The 13,169-nt window shown below is 44.0% G+C and overlaps 1 protein-coding gene and 1 pseudogene across 1 annotated transcript in view; one reads left to right on the forward strand and one right to left on the reverse strand.

Moving 5' to 3' along the window:
- Nucleotides 1-13,169, forward strand: part of LOC126163144 (caspase-1-like) — a 147,388-nt gene that overhangs the window by 66,114 nt on the left and 68,105 nt on the right. The window lies entirely within an intron of this gene.
- Nucleotides 3,209-3,326, reverse strand: LOC126105242 (5S ribosomal RNA; annotated as a pseudogene).

Genomic DNA, 13,169 nt, shown 5'->3' on the forward strand with positions numbered 1-13,169 from the left:
ATTGACAGGAATGGGGGAAAGAAATACAGTAGAAGAAGAATGGGTAGCTCTGAGGGATGAAGTAGTGAAGGCAGCAGAGGATCAAGTAGGTAAAAAGACGAGGGCTAATAGAAATCCTTGGGTAACAGAAGAAATATTGAATTTAATTGATGAAAGGAGAAAATATAAAAATGCAGTAAATGAAGCAGGCAAAAAGGAATACAAACGTCTCAAAAATGATATCGACAGGAAGTGCAAAATGGCTAAGCAGGGATGGCTAGAGGACAAATGTAAGGATGTAGAGGCTTGTCTCACTAGGTGTAAGATAGATACTGCCTACAGGAAAATTAAAGAGACCTTTGGAGAGAAGAGAACCACTTGTATGAATATCAAGAGCTCAGATGGAAACCCAGTTCTAAGCAAAGAAGGGAACGCAGAAAGGTGGAAGGAGTATATAGAGGGTTTATACAAGGGCGATGTTCTTGAGGACAAATTATTGAAATGGAAGAGGATGTAGATGAAGACGAAATGGGAGATAAGATACTGCGTGAAGAGTTTGACAGAGCACTGAGAGACCTGAGTCGAAACAAGGCCGCGGGAGTAGACAACATTCCATTTGAACTACTGATGGCCTCGGGAGAGCCAGTCATGACAAAACTCTACCATCTGGTGAGCACGATGTATGAGACAGGCGAAATACCCTCAGACTTCAAGAAGAATATAATAATTCCAATCCCAAAGAAAGCAGGTGTTGACAGATGTGAAAATTACCGAACTATCAGTTTAATAAGTCACAGCTGCAAAATACTAACGCGAATTCTTTACAGACGAATGCAAAAACTGGTAGAAGCCGACCTCGGGGAGGATCAGTTTGGATTCCGTAGAAATGTTGGAACACGAGAGGCAATACTAACCTTACGACTTATCTTAGAAGAAAGAGTAAGAAAAGGCAAACCTACGTTTCTAGCATTTGTAGACTTAGAGAAAGCTTTTGACAATGTTAACTGGAATACTCTCTTTCAAATTCTGAAGGTGGCAGGGGTAAAATACAGGGAGCGAAAGGCTATTTACAGTTTGTACAGAAACCAGATGGCAGTTATAAGAGTCGAGGGGCATGAAAGGGAAGCAGTGGTTGGGAAAGGAGTAAGACAGGGTTGTAGCCTCTCCCCGATGTTATTCAATCTGTATATTGAGCAAGCAGTAAAGGAAACAAAAGAAAAATTCGGAGTAGGTATTAAAATTCATGGAGAAGAAGTAAAAACTTTGAGGTTCGCCGATGACATTGTAATTCTGTCAGAGACAGCAAAGGACTTGGAAGAGCAGTTGAACAGAATGGACAGTGTCTTGAAAGGAGGATATAAGATGAACATCAACAAACGCAAAACGAGGATAATGGAATGTAGTCAAATTAAGTCGGGTGATGCTGAGGGAATTAGATTAGGAAATGAGACACTTAAAGTAGTAAAGGAGTTTTGCTATTTAGGGAGTAAAATAACCGATGATGGTCGAAGTAGAGAGGATATAAAATGTAGACTGGCAATGGCAAGGAAAGCGTTTCTCAAGAAGAGGAATTTGTTAACATCGAGTATAGATTTAAGTGTCAGGAAGTCGTTTCTGAAAGTATTTGTATGGAGTGTAGCCATGTATGGAAGTGAAACATGGACGATAACTAGTTTGGACAAGAAGAGAATAGAAGCTTTCGAAATGTGGTGCTACAGAAGAATGCTGAAGATAAAGTGGGTAGATCACGTAACTAATGAGGAGGTATTTAACAGTATTGGGGAGAAGAGAAGTTTGTGGCACAACTTGACTAGAAGAAGGGATCGGTTGGTAGGACATGTTTTGAGGCATCAAGGGATCACAAATTTAGCATTGGAGGGCAGTGTGGAGGGTAAAAATCGTAGAGGGAGACCAAGCAGATTCAGAAGGATGTAGGTTGCAGTAGATACTGGGAGATGAAGAAGCTTGCACAGGATAGAGTAGCATGGAGAGCTGCATCAAACCAGTCTCGGGACTGAAGTCCACAACAACAACAACAACAACATGCCTTCTAGTATTACAGGTGATTCAAAAATATTGCTGATGACACCAGCTTGGTAGTGAAGGATCTTGTGTGTAATATTGAAACATTATCAAATAATGTAGTTCATGAAATAAGTTCGTGGCTTGTGGAAAATAATTTGACGCTAAATCACAGTATGACTCAGTTTTTACAGTTTCTAACTCACAATTCAACAGGAACTGATATTTTGATCAGACAGAATGGGCATATTATAAGCGAGACGGAACAGTTCAAGTTCCTCGGCGTTCGGATAGATAGTAAGCTGTTGTGGAAAGCCCTTGTTCAGGATCTTGTTCAGAAACTAAATGCTGATTTATTTACCATTAGAACAATATCTGAAATAAGTGACAGTTCAACACGAAAAGTAGTCTACTTCGCATATTTTCATATGCTTATGTCATATGGTATTATTTTTTGGGGTAATTCTTCTGACTCAAAAAGGGTATTTTTTGTTCAAAAACGGGCTGTTCGAGCTATATGTGTTCGAGAACCTCTTGTCGACAGTCTGGGAATTCTGACATTGCCCTCACAGTATATATTTTCATTAATGTCGTTTGTTGTTAGCAATATTAGCTTATTCCCAAGAGTTAGCAGCTTTCACTCAGTTAATACTAGGCAGAAATCAAATCTGCATATGGAATGCACTTCCTTGACTCTTGTGCAGAAAGGAGTGCACTATTCTGCGGTATCCATTTTCAGTAAGCTACCACAAGAACTCAAAAATCTTAGCAGTAGCCCAAACGCTTTTAAGTCTAAACTGAAGAGTTTCCTCATGGCTCACTCCTTCTATTCTGTCGAGGAGCTCCTGGAAGAGCTGAAAAATTAAGCAAATTCCAGTGTTACATTGTTGATTTTCTTTATTTAAACCTACGAATTGTCGTCTGAATACGTTTTTTGTATTTCATTTTATCTGTTTCTACTATAGTGTTATAATTTCATGTATTGACTCGTTGCGTGACCATGGAGCACTCCGTCTTCAGGCCACAAGTGGCCCATCGGGACCATCCGACCGCCGTGTCATCCTCAGTTGAGGATGCGGATAGGAGGGGCGTGTGGTCAGCACACCGCTCTCCCGGTCGTTTTGATGGTTTTCTTTGACCGGAGCCGCTATTATTCGGTCGAGTAGCTCCTCAATTGGCATCACGAGGCTGAGTACACCCCGAAAAATGGCAACAACGCATGGCGGCCCGGATGGTCACCCATCCAAGTGCCGGCCACGCCCGACAGCGCTTAACTTCGGTGATCTCACGAGAACCGGTGTATCCACTGCGGCAAGGCCGTTGCCTCATGACCATGGAGACTTCTCCTTAATTTGGTCCCACGGAACAATAAATAAATAAATGTAAATTGAAGGTGGAGAGGAGAAGAGAGGAAAGGGAAGGGAAGAGATCACTGGTGTTAGCTGCATCGGGACGTTACGCGGAATACAGCAGCGATGAGTGAAAATGCGTACCGGACTAGGATTCGAACTTGGAATCTCCTGCTTACGAGGGAGGTGCGGAAACCACTGCGCCATCCGCGACACAGCGTTATCGCATCTGCACGGACTATCTCTGCGTGCCTCACGGCCGATTCACAATCCCATCGAACACCACCTACCCGCTGTCCCTGATCATTTCCTCCTTGTTCGCTTTCTGAGATTGCCACAGGAGGTCGGACGTATTTGTGCATCGCACTGAAGAAAGTGGATCCATTGCACAGCTAGGCCAATCAAATGTCCGAAAACACAGGCACCGTGCATTCATATGATTTTATTGGCCTAGCTGTGAAATGGATTCACCTTCTTCACTGCGGGTGCACCCTTACGTCCGACCTTATGCGGAAATCTCAGAGATCGAGCACGGAGAAAATGAACAGGGACGGAGAATAGGTGGCACTCGATGGGAATGTGAATCGGCCGTGGGGCACGCAGAGATAGTTCGCGTAGTTGCGACAACGCTGTGTCCCGGATGGCGCAATGGCTACCGCACCTGCCCAGCAAGCAGATTTCGGGTTCGATTTCTGGTCCGGTACACATTTTCAGTCGTCGCCGCTGATTCCGCGTAACGTCCCGAAGCAGCTGATAGCAGTGATACTTTTCCTTTCCCTTCTTCCCCTCTCCACCTTAAACTTGTTCGTTATGCGATACAGTGTGCTGGAACGAACAATGGAGAAACAGACTCAGAAATTTTCTTAATTACCTGCATTCTGACGTGATCACCGCGTTGTTTGATAAATTCATTTTGACTTCGTGGAGAAAGATAAGACATAATACAGCCGTCTGTTTGCTGAACATTAAGAAGATTATGATTCGCAATTGGATCATATTTTACACATAGCTTGAAAGTTTCAAGGAAATTTCCCCAGTTATCACTTGTAGAAAGAACTTCTGTCCGACCAGCGACAGTAAGGATTGTCTGGATAAATAAATATGCAATCAAGAATTTTTGTTCAAACAGCTTTCCATTTCTCAAATGTGTTATATTATGCTAATGGAACTGCGTTATCAATTGTTTCACATTTCTGTAGTCGAATTTCAATCTATTTTCAGTTTTCATTGTTCCAACACGATAATAACTTTCCCCTGATCTCATACTCTGAGATTCAGCTTTTCCATCTCTAAAATCATGTGACAGTACAAAAAACTCTTTATTTTGTTAAGTTGGGGTTGGGTTGTTTGGGGGAAGAGGCCAAACTGCGAGGTCATCGGTCTCATCGGATTAGGGAAGGATGGGGAAGGAAGTCGGCCGTGCCCTTTCGAAGGAACCATCCCGGCATTTGCCTGGAGCGATTTAGGGAAATCATGGTAAACCTAAATCAGGATGGCCGGACGCGGGATTGAACCGTCGTCCTCCCGAATGCGAGTCCAGTGTGCTAACCACTGCGCCACCTCGCTCGGTTTTTGTTAAGTATTCAAGGAAAGCAATATACATCGTGTTCGGACATTCCCGTTACAAACTTCTGAGACTTGTAGGGAGGAATGAGTACGTAATATTTTGAACAGAAACCCACATCCAGAAACGTGCCGTTTTCGCTCTACGACGGTTTCATTTCTGATGTGTAACGCGTCCACGTCTGCTGAGGGAAAGAGAAATATTTCAGAGTTGCTTGTCCTGCTATGCAGCAGGGTGGTAATATTTAAGTGTTTACACAAACAAAATGAACGTTTCGTTATGTTTCTTTTCGAACTGATACTTAACATATGTGCTGCGTCACGCCTAATTCAGTTCCTCAAACAGAAGTGGATGAGTTGAAGATCTGAAATGAAGCCATCATAGAACGGAAATGGAACATTTACGGACGTGGATACCTATTCAAAATATTATGTACTCACTCCTCTCTACAAGTCGTAGAAGTCTCTAACGGGAATTTCCGAACACCCTGTACAGTAAATTTCACAGAAGAAGACAACAACCATGCCCCTAAACTCTCTCGCCATTTTTTAACTTAATATAAAAACAAAACCTTACAAAATTATTTGCCAGTATTAACTGTTGGAAAAATGCATCTTTTCCCAGTACTTCACACGTCCATATTTTACAAACTTCATTTTTCAAAATCTCGCTTTCTTTTTCTGACCAATAAATAACATCAGTGCAAACATTCAGACGAAACTGTTCCCGCAGAATGATTTTCTGCGCAGACGTTCGAGCATTTTCGGGAAAAGTTACCTCTGCCTTTACTGAAGAGAGTGAACAGCTTACGGACTCTGGATTAGAGGAACGTTTAAATTCTGGTGTACTTACAGAGCAAGTGCCAACAGAAGTTTTCACGATAAATCTGTCAACACTTCCAGCTAGTTTAACAAGCTGCCCCTCTTCTGTTTTTCGTCTTTTGCTGCATTCAACACCAGATTCCTTTCTTAAATACGTTATGTACAGGATAAATTAAAAAATATATATATATTAAGGGAGAACCGTTATTTCCGATCGGAAACTCAACAACAGAGCGTGAAGCAAGCAAGAGCACTTGTCTTGCGGCACTATCGAAACCGGACTACTCCGACCTAGAACACACTTAACAATAAATGCTGAAAAAACAGTAACATAGGATATCGATTATGAAGCGAACTATATGCAAGCCCTGAAACACCGTATTTTATTTTATGATAAAAACTGTATGTTACAATGTTTCTTTATTTTTTTTTTTTTTTTTTTTTGCGCCGCTACAAATTTTGCGGTTGGGTCTTCCTCTCTACGGCACACCTCACCTCCCCCCCCCCTCCCCACTCCCTCTCTCCCTTCGGCACAGCAGGGTTCGTGGACAAATTGCTGCTGACGCCCACGACAACCGTATATAATTTAGAAAACTTAACGAAATCCCACGCATGAAGGTAAATAATTCAGTACAGTGAGACAAAAATAGGGGTATGGGAGGTACAAGTAAACATCTCAGATAACTAATGAGGAGGTTCAAAACGGGATAAGGGAGAAAAATATGGTACAAACAGAAATGATTGAGTGATAGGACACACCTTGAGGCAACAAGGAATTATTAATTTTGTAGTTAATGGAAGTGTGCGGGTAAGAATTGTGTATGTAGAACAAGGCTTGACTGCTGTTAGGGTATTCAAACGCATCTAGGTTGCAGCAGCTGTCCAGAGATGAAGATGCTTGCACAGAATATACTAGCACGGAAAACTGCATCAAGCCAGTCTTTCGACGAAGACTGTAAAGCCGACAACTGACCATCTACAGTTATTGGGTTTAGTGCAACCTTGTAGGAAATGGGGACGATCATGCAGTAGGCCAGCTCTCAATTATCTGCGACATGGCTGATTAAACAGACGTCGCCGGCCGGGGTGGCCGAGCGGTTCTAGGCGCTACAGTCTGGAACCGCGTGATCATTACGGTCGCAGGTTCGAATCCTGCCTCGGGGATGGATGTGTGTGATGTCCTTAGGTTACTTAGGTTTAAGTAGTTCTAAGTTCTAGGGGACTAATGACCTCAGCAGTTAAGTCCCATACTGCTCAGAGCCATTTGAGCCAAACAGACGTCAAAGGGGAAGAGTAACTATACAACTGATCTACATCGAATGCTGGTTGAGAACGCACTGTGTTTCTTCTTCCTCTCTCCAAAGATCCTCCTCTTTCGCCAGACACAGACGTTTGGGAATCGATATCCGAACAGAGCTCCCGCGAGGAGTGTGAAGTACTGTGGGACATAATGGTCAGTGGATATCGGCGAGAAAGATGAGCATGACTGGTCGTTTCGTGGCTGGTGCTGTGTGGGCACGACCAGACCATTGCTCGTGGTAGTGTGTGATATGCTGGTGTTGTACGAGTACATATGGTACTGTGCCCTATATTGCGGTGGGTCTCTGACATGGCCATATCGTGACTCACTCAGTTGGATGGATGGAGAAGCTGACGGCAGAAGCTCGTCGAATTTCCGCCCAACTCGCATCAAATACGAGTGTGGAAGTGACGCAGGCGTTCTGCGCTGGCCGTCGTCCTTAGTGCCCGGCATGTCAATGTTCAGGTGTGTTGGAGTGGAGTCGTCCTGGGGTGAGTGAGATTGTCATAGGTTTTCCGTGCTGCCTGTGGATCACTTTGAGCATCCTGTGTGGATCTGAGTAAGGGGGCTGCAGAGCTGATCGCACTGCATCGTCTCGCAACATGACACAGTCGCAAGAGGCGAGGGCCTTGCGTACAAACACTTTTAGGGTCGAATGAGTTGAGGGGCGAAATGTGTTATTCCAAATGTGTTCCTGAACATAATGCACTAGTGTAAGCAAGTCTGCAACCAGGACAAGTAGCTCATTGTAGAACTCCTCTGCTTGAGACGCCCGTAGGTAGTCCTTGTACGCTGAGTGGATGTTAAGGAAGACCCATGGGAGCATCTCAGTCCAGTAAATGTTGTGGCACATCAAAACTGCCTTCTTATTCCTGTACCACCTTACCATTACTGTTCAGGTGATATTCAATAGTCCATGTGTAGGTTATTCCACAGAGGGCGTTGAAGAGGACCAGTTCAATTGACGGCCCTGATTGATAGTAACCAGTTTTGGGAGTGCCCAAGTGGGTGATACATATCTCGGCAGATGCAAGTGTGGTTGTTTCGGCTGTGGGTATGGCTTCTACTCATTGTGATGTCCTGTCTATCATAGATAGGAGGTATGGAAATTCTTCCCATTCCAGCAGGGGTCCAGTGATGTCAAGATGGACTTGCTGGAACTGAGTCTTCAAGGTGGGTAAGCGTATGACTTGAGGCTGGACGTGACTGATTGTCTTACTGTGTTGGCATATGAGACATCTTTGCGCCCAAGGTGACAGTCTCATTTGCTGTTCACTCTTATGAACCTGTCTGTAACCAGACACAGTGTTGTATTGATGCCAGGGTGACTCAGTTTGTAAATCCACTCAAATATTTCGTGGCACATTGTGGAACTAGCGGTCGTGGTCTGTTTTGTGGAATGTCACAGAGCAGAGTTGGGTGAGACATGGGAAGAGACCGATGTTTGATACTAAGGTTTGTATCATGGTCGTTGTAGGGGTTATCGATGCTTGGGTCACTGGTTTGTTTGGCTGCCGTGTGCTCATAGTTGTACTGGAGAGAAACTGCATAGATTCTTGAATGGTAGTCCAGAAACATATTGACAGCACAATGGACGTGATGCATGTTGGTGTTAAACGGTGCCATAAGATCTGAATGGCTGAGACGTCATGCACTGGCATCCTGAGATGGGTTTCTGATAGCGTCCAGCAGATGTTTGTGATCTGAGTACATGGTCACTTTATGGCTTTCTATATCACTGCAGAAGTACGTGACAGTGCATATACCATGAGGATCTCATAGTCGAAAGCTGACCATGTTGACTCTGAGGGGGATAGTTTCCTTGGGAAAAGTCAAAGCAGTTGAGGCATCCCATCTACCACCTGATGAAGCACAGCCTCCACCGCAGTGTCACTTGCGTCAGTTGTGAGGGTGAGCTGTACTTTGTGGTTGGGGTCTGTCAAAGTAATGTGCTAGACAGTTATTACAAAGCTCGATGGAATGCTTCTGTCTTCTGCACAGACCATGCGACGTTCTTTTTGCCGTGTTTATCTTTGTCTGCTAATTCTTTCATGAGAGGCCACTGTAACGTGAAATTCATAGCCACAGGAACTTCAGGAAAGGACCAAATGGAACAACTGGACCCCAGGGGATGTGTCTCAACAACATTCATCGTTTTATAAAAATACATGTAGAACTTTGTACACTAACCAACAAATTGCAGAAATAAATTAGACAGATTAATTAATTAAAATAATTTTAAAAGGGTCCTATCTGGGCCCAACTTGGTAATAAAGAAAGCGCTAAAAGCATCTAAACATTCTGAAGAAATACGGCTCTCCTTCAAACTAAAGCCAGAAGCATGAATTCGTTACACTAATTGGAATTAAGTCAAGAATTTGAAATTTTTTTCAATCCTTAACAAAAGAAAATTACTGCTCTGAACTCGTGAGTGAGATCATTTGCCCTTTCTTCTTCTGTGAGATATAACAGAATACAATATTTGTTACATGAGATTACCCGATATACAGAGTAAAAGAACATAAAAATAATGTTTGCCACCAATGCTAATCTCCGCCAGGCTTTCAAAGTCCAAGGCTGATTAACGTGAACACAGGGATCATACAGTTAGCCCAGTTTTCAGTTTAATGAAACTTAACTTCTCTGTAAAGGCGGCGAATTTGGAAGCATCAGGATTTAATTACAGAAATTGGGACCCTTGCCACCGTCACAAAAAACGGCTGATCCTTCCGACGTGTGGATTGTCCGTTCAGACATCAAGCTGCTGCTGTAACCGACCACTCACACTGGAAGGCAATCGTGCTTGCTCAATCGGCTGCAAGGTCCAGCCGTCCCAAACAGGTGGCCGTTAAGACTTAACCAAGTCCTTCGAATAACAAGTATGGCTAGCGCACCTGGAGTACATACTGGCTTATTAGTTGAAGCAGAAATATCACGTGCTCACCTGACGTAATCAGTAGCCGATGTGCCAAATTCTGACTACGAACAAATGCCCAAACAAGCCGCAGGAAGCGAAAATACAGATTTCACAGCTACTGTCTATCTAGTGTGACGCTGAAACATCATTTCGTGCATAATCCCAATGACGGAGCTAACAAGGATGCCAAACAAATCGGCCTAAGTACAAGTTCGCCTTCAATTTAGGGACTTCAGTGGCATGTATCGACTAACATACACAGAACAACAACATCTCTTGGACATTTCTCGCCTGAAGGGCACAAAACAGCATGAACGGCAATTCCAAACAAGCACGTTTCCTAGCAGTTAGGAGTTGAAAGCAACTTCGTAAAACCTTCAGACTACAAACAGCTCAGAGCCCTGAGGGGGCATATATTGCAAACTGAAATTCATTTAAGTTTAAGTACTTGGAGGAGTAACAGATGTGCCTCTAACTTGTAGTTTGCTCCGCTCCCGCCACCGCACAGACAGGCAAAATAACACGTCGAGGATATCAAAATTGGCGCAACCACACAATGACGCAGTACACACTTAGTCTTACCGGAGCTCGGTAGGCAACACTAAAACAAACTAAAATGCAACATTAGGCAAGCTAGTGCACGGAATTGACATTCAATGTGACACGGAGCTGTTGCTTGCGTAAAGCAAAAGTCCTTTAAGCAGTCAAACAAGCTGCTTAAGAAGCAATATAATTATAAATATGTCTGGGTTAGGACCCTCCACAATAATTCTTTCCCACACAACCGGCAAGTCACCAGTCAAGCAGAAAGGCTAACAAAGCGGGGAGTGAGAATATACCCACGTATAAAACTACAGTTTCCAAATAACAGAAATCTTCTGCTTCAAATCTGCCCAAATACAACCATCGAGAAAGGTTAAGAGAAATTAAGACATGTGCGGTAAGGCAGTGTGCTACAAATCAACGGCATCAAGAATAAAACTGCGACCAATCCAATCCACTGCCAGCCCTACAGCAAAACACGGCTGCAGTTACCATCACGCGCCTTCCCAATCTGCCTTGTGTCGACCTAACTGGATTCGACGAACTGCCAGCCACGTATCTCTCCGTGACCTAGCTCATCTGGCTTCGGCTGAGCGCCACCTAGCTTCCTCGTTCGATACTTGACCAAAGATTATCCTTTACACGGAAGTCGACTTGGAGTGAGCCACCACGGCTACACTACCCCCACCAAAAACACAACATCCCCTCTCGGAAAATGGAAGGGCGTTTTCTTCTCAGGAACGAGCCCATTTACCGACCATAAGTTGGACAACTGAGAATTGAGGGTATAGGTGAACATTACGAAGGCAGGAATTGCCTTGATAGCCTCATGCTGGCCGGAACTGAAAGCGAAATTTAACCAAGGAACCAATACATCTCACTTTTTCTGAGACCTAGCATGGAATATTATAAGCGTTTACTTGAGGTTCTGGTTTACAGAGGAAGGCTGAGTGGAATAAGATGCAGTGGTGAGGTGCCCAATGGTGTTTACAAAACAAAATCTTTTAAACTCTCTAGAAGTAAATGTGGTAGCATTATTCCTCATAAATGACTTAGCTGACCAAAGATGGAAAATATTTTAGGCAAATGGTATATACAGGGTGAAAAGTATTTAAACCGATAAACTCTGGGAGGTTGTAGGGGACATCAAAACAAATATTTTTCCCTAATGTCATTGTTTCCTTTCAAGAGTTTTTAAACTGGAAGAGGAAGATTTCTCTGGAGGCAAATTAATCCTGCTCCAATCCGGGCAACTAGATCCTCCTCTGATGCAACAGGAGTTGCGTAAACAAGGTTGCGCATCTCGCTCCACACAAAAAATGCCAGGGGGGACATATCTGGGGATCGAGCAGGCCATGGTACAGGACCACCTCTGCCAGTCCACATTTCTGGGAACCGTCGGTCCAGGAATCGGCGCACACGACGACTGAAACGTGCCGGCGCCCCGTCATGTTGGAACCACATGCGTTGTCTTGTAGGGAGCGGGCCTCTTCCAGCAATTCTAGCAATGCTCTAGCGTGAAAATTGTAATAGTGCCTGCCATTTAATGGCCTAGGTAGCAGATACGGCCCAATTAAACAGTCCCCAGCAGCACCGACCCACACATTAACGAAGAACCGCACTTCATAAGCGCGAGTGACTGTGGCATGTGGGTTATCCTCACTTCAAACATGCGAATTATGCATGTTGAAGACTCCAGCACGCCCGAACGTTCCTTCACCTGTAAACAACACAGAGGATGGAAATGTAGGATGCATTTCATACTGTTCCAGGTACCACAGCGAAAATTGTGCTCTGGGTGGATAATCAACTGGTTCCAGGTTATCGATACGCTGTAAGTGAAATGGACGTAACAATTGCTCTCGCAAGACTGTTCTTACATTCGTCTGATTCGCCCCTATGTTAAGTGCAATTGCACGAGTGCTGATTGAAGGATCTTGCTCCACATGCTGCAAGACAGCTTCCTCAAATTGCAGCGTTCTTACCGTGAGACAGCGTCCCTGTCCAAGTAATCTACTAAATGTCCCGGTCTCACGTAGACGTTGGTACACAGCAGCAAAGGTCGTATGATGCGGGATACGGCGATTAGCGTATTGTTGTTGATAAACCCGCTGTGCAGCTCGTCCATTGTGGTGCGCTACGTAGTACGCACCAACCATATCAGTGTACTCACTCCAGGTGTATCGCTCCATTAGTAAACAGAGACAATAAACTACTACACTGGTGGACAGCAGTTGCTTACAACTGAAGAGCGTAATACGGTATCTAACAACTGAAGATCGTAATACGGCCTCTAACAACTGAAGAGCGTAATACGGCCTCCACCGGTTTAAATAATCCTCACAGGAAAAAATGACATTATGGAAAAATATTTGTTTTGGTTCCCCTACAACCTCCCAGAGTTTGTCGATTTAAATACATTTCACCCTGTAGATAAGGCTGCCATGACCTCCCATTTTAGACAAATGGTATATAGACAAGGCTGCCATCATCCCTCAACTGTCAGGTAAACTGAGAAAAGGCGCCAACTGCAACAAGAATGTAACGATTCCCACCTCGAGTAAGAGAAAGGGGACCCACATAAGCAATAAAAATTTTATACATCGCATGGCCCTCATGGGTTGATTGCAAAAATCCTTACGTGAGTTGGGGTCGGGCTTAACTGCCTTACACA

The sequence above is a fragment of the Schistocerca cancellata genome, chromosome 1 (assembly GCF_023864275.1).
Source record: "Schistocerca cancellata isolate TAMUIC-IGC-003103 chromosome 1, iqSchCanc2.1, whole genome shotgun sequence".
Lineage (NCBI taxonomy): Eukaryota > Metazoa > Arthropoda > Insecta > Orthoptera > Acrididae > Schistocerca > Schistocerca cancellata.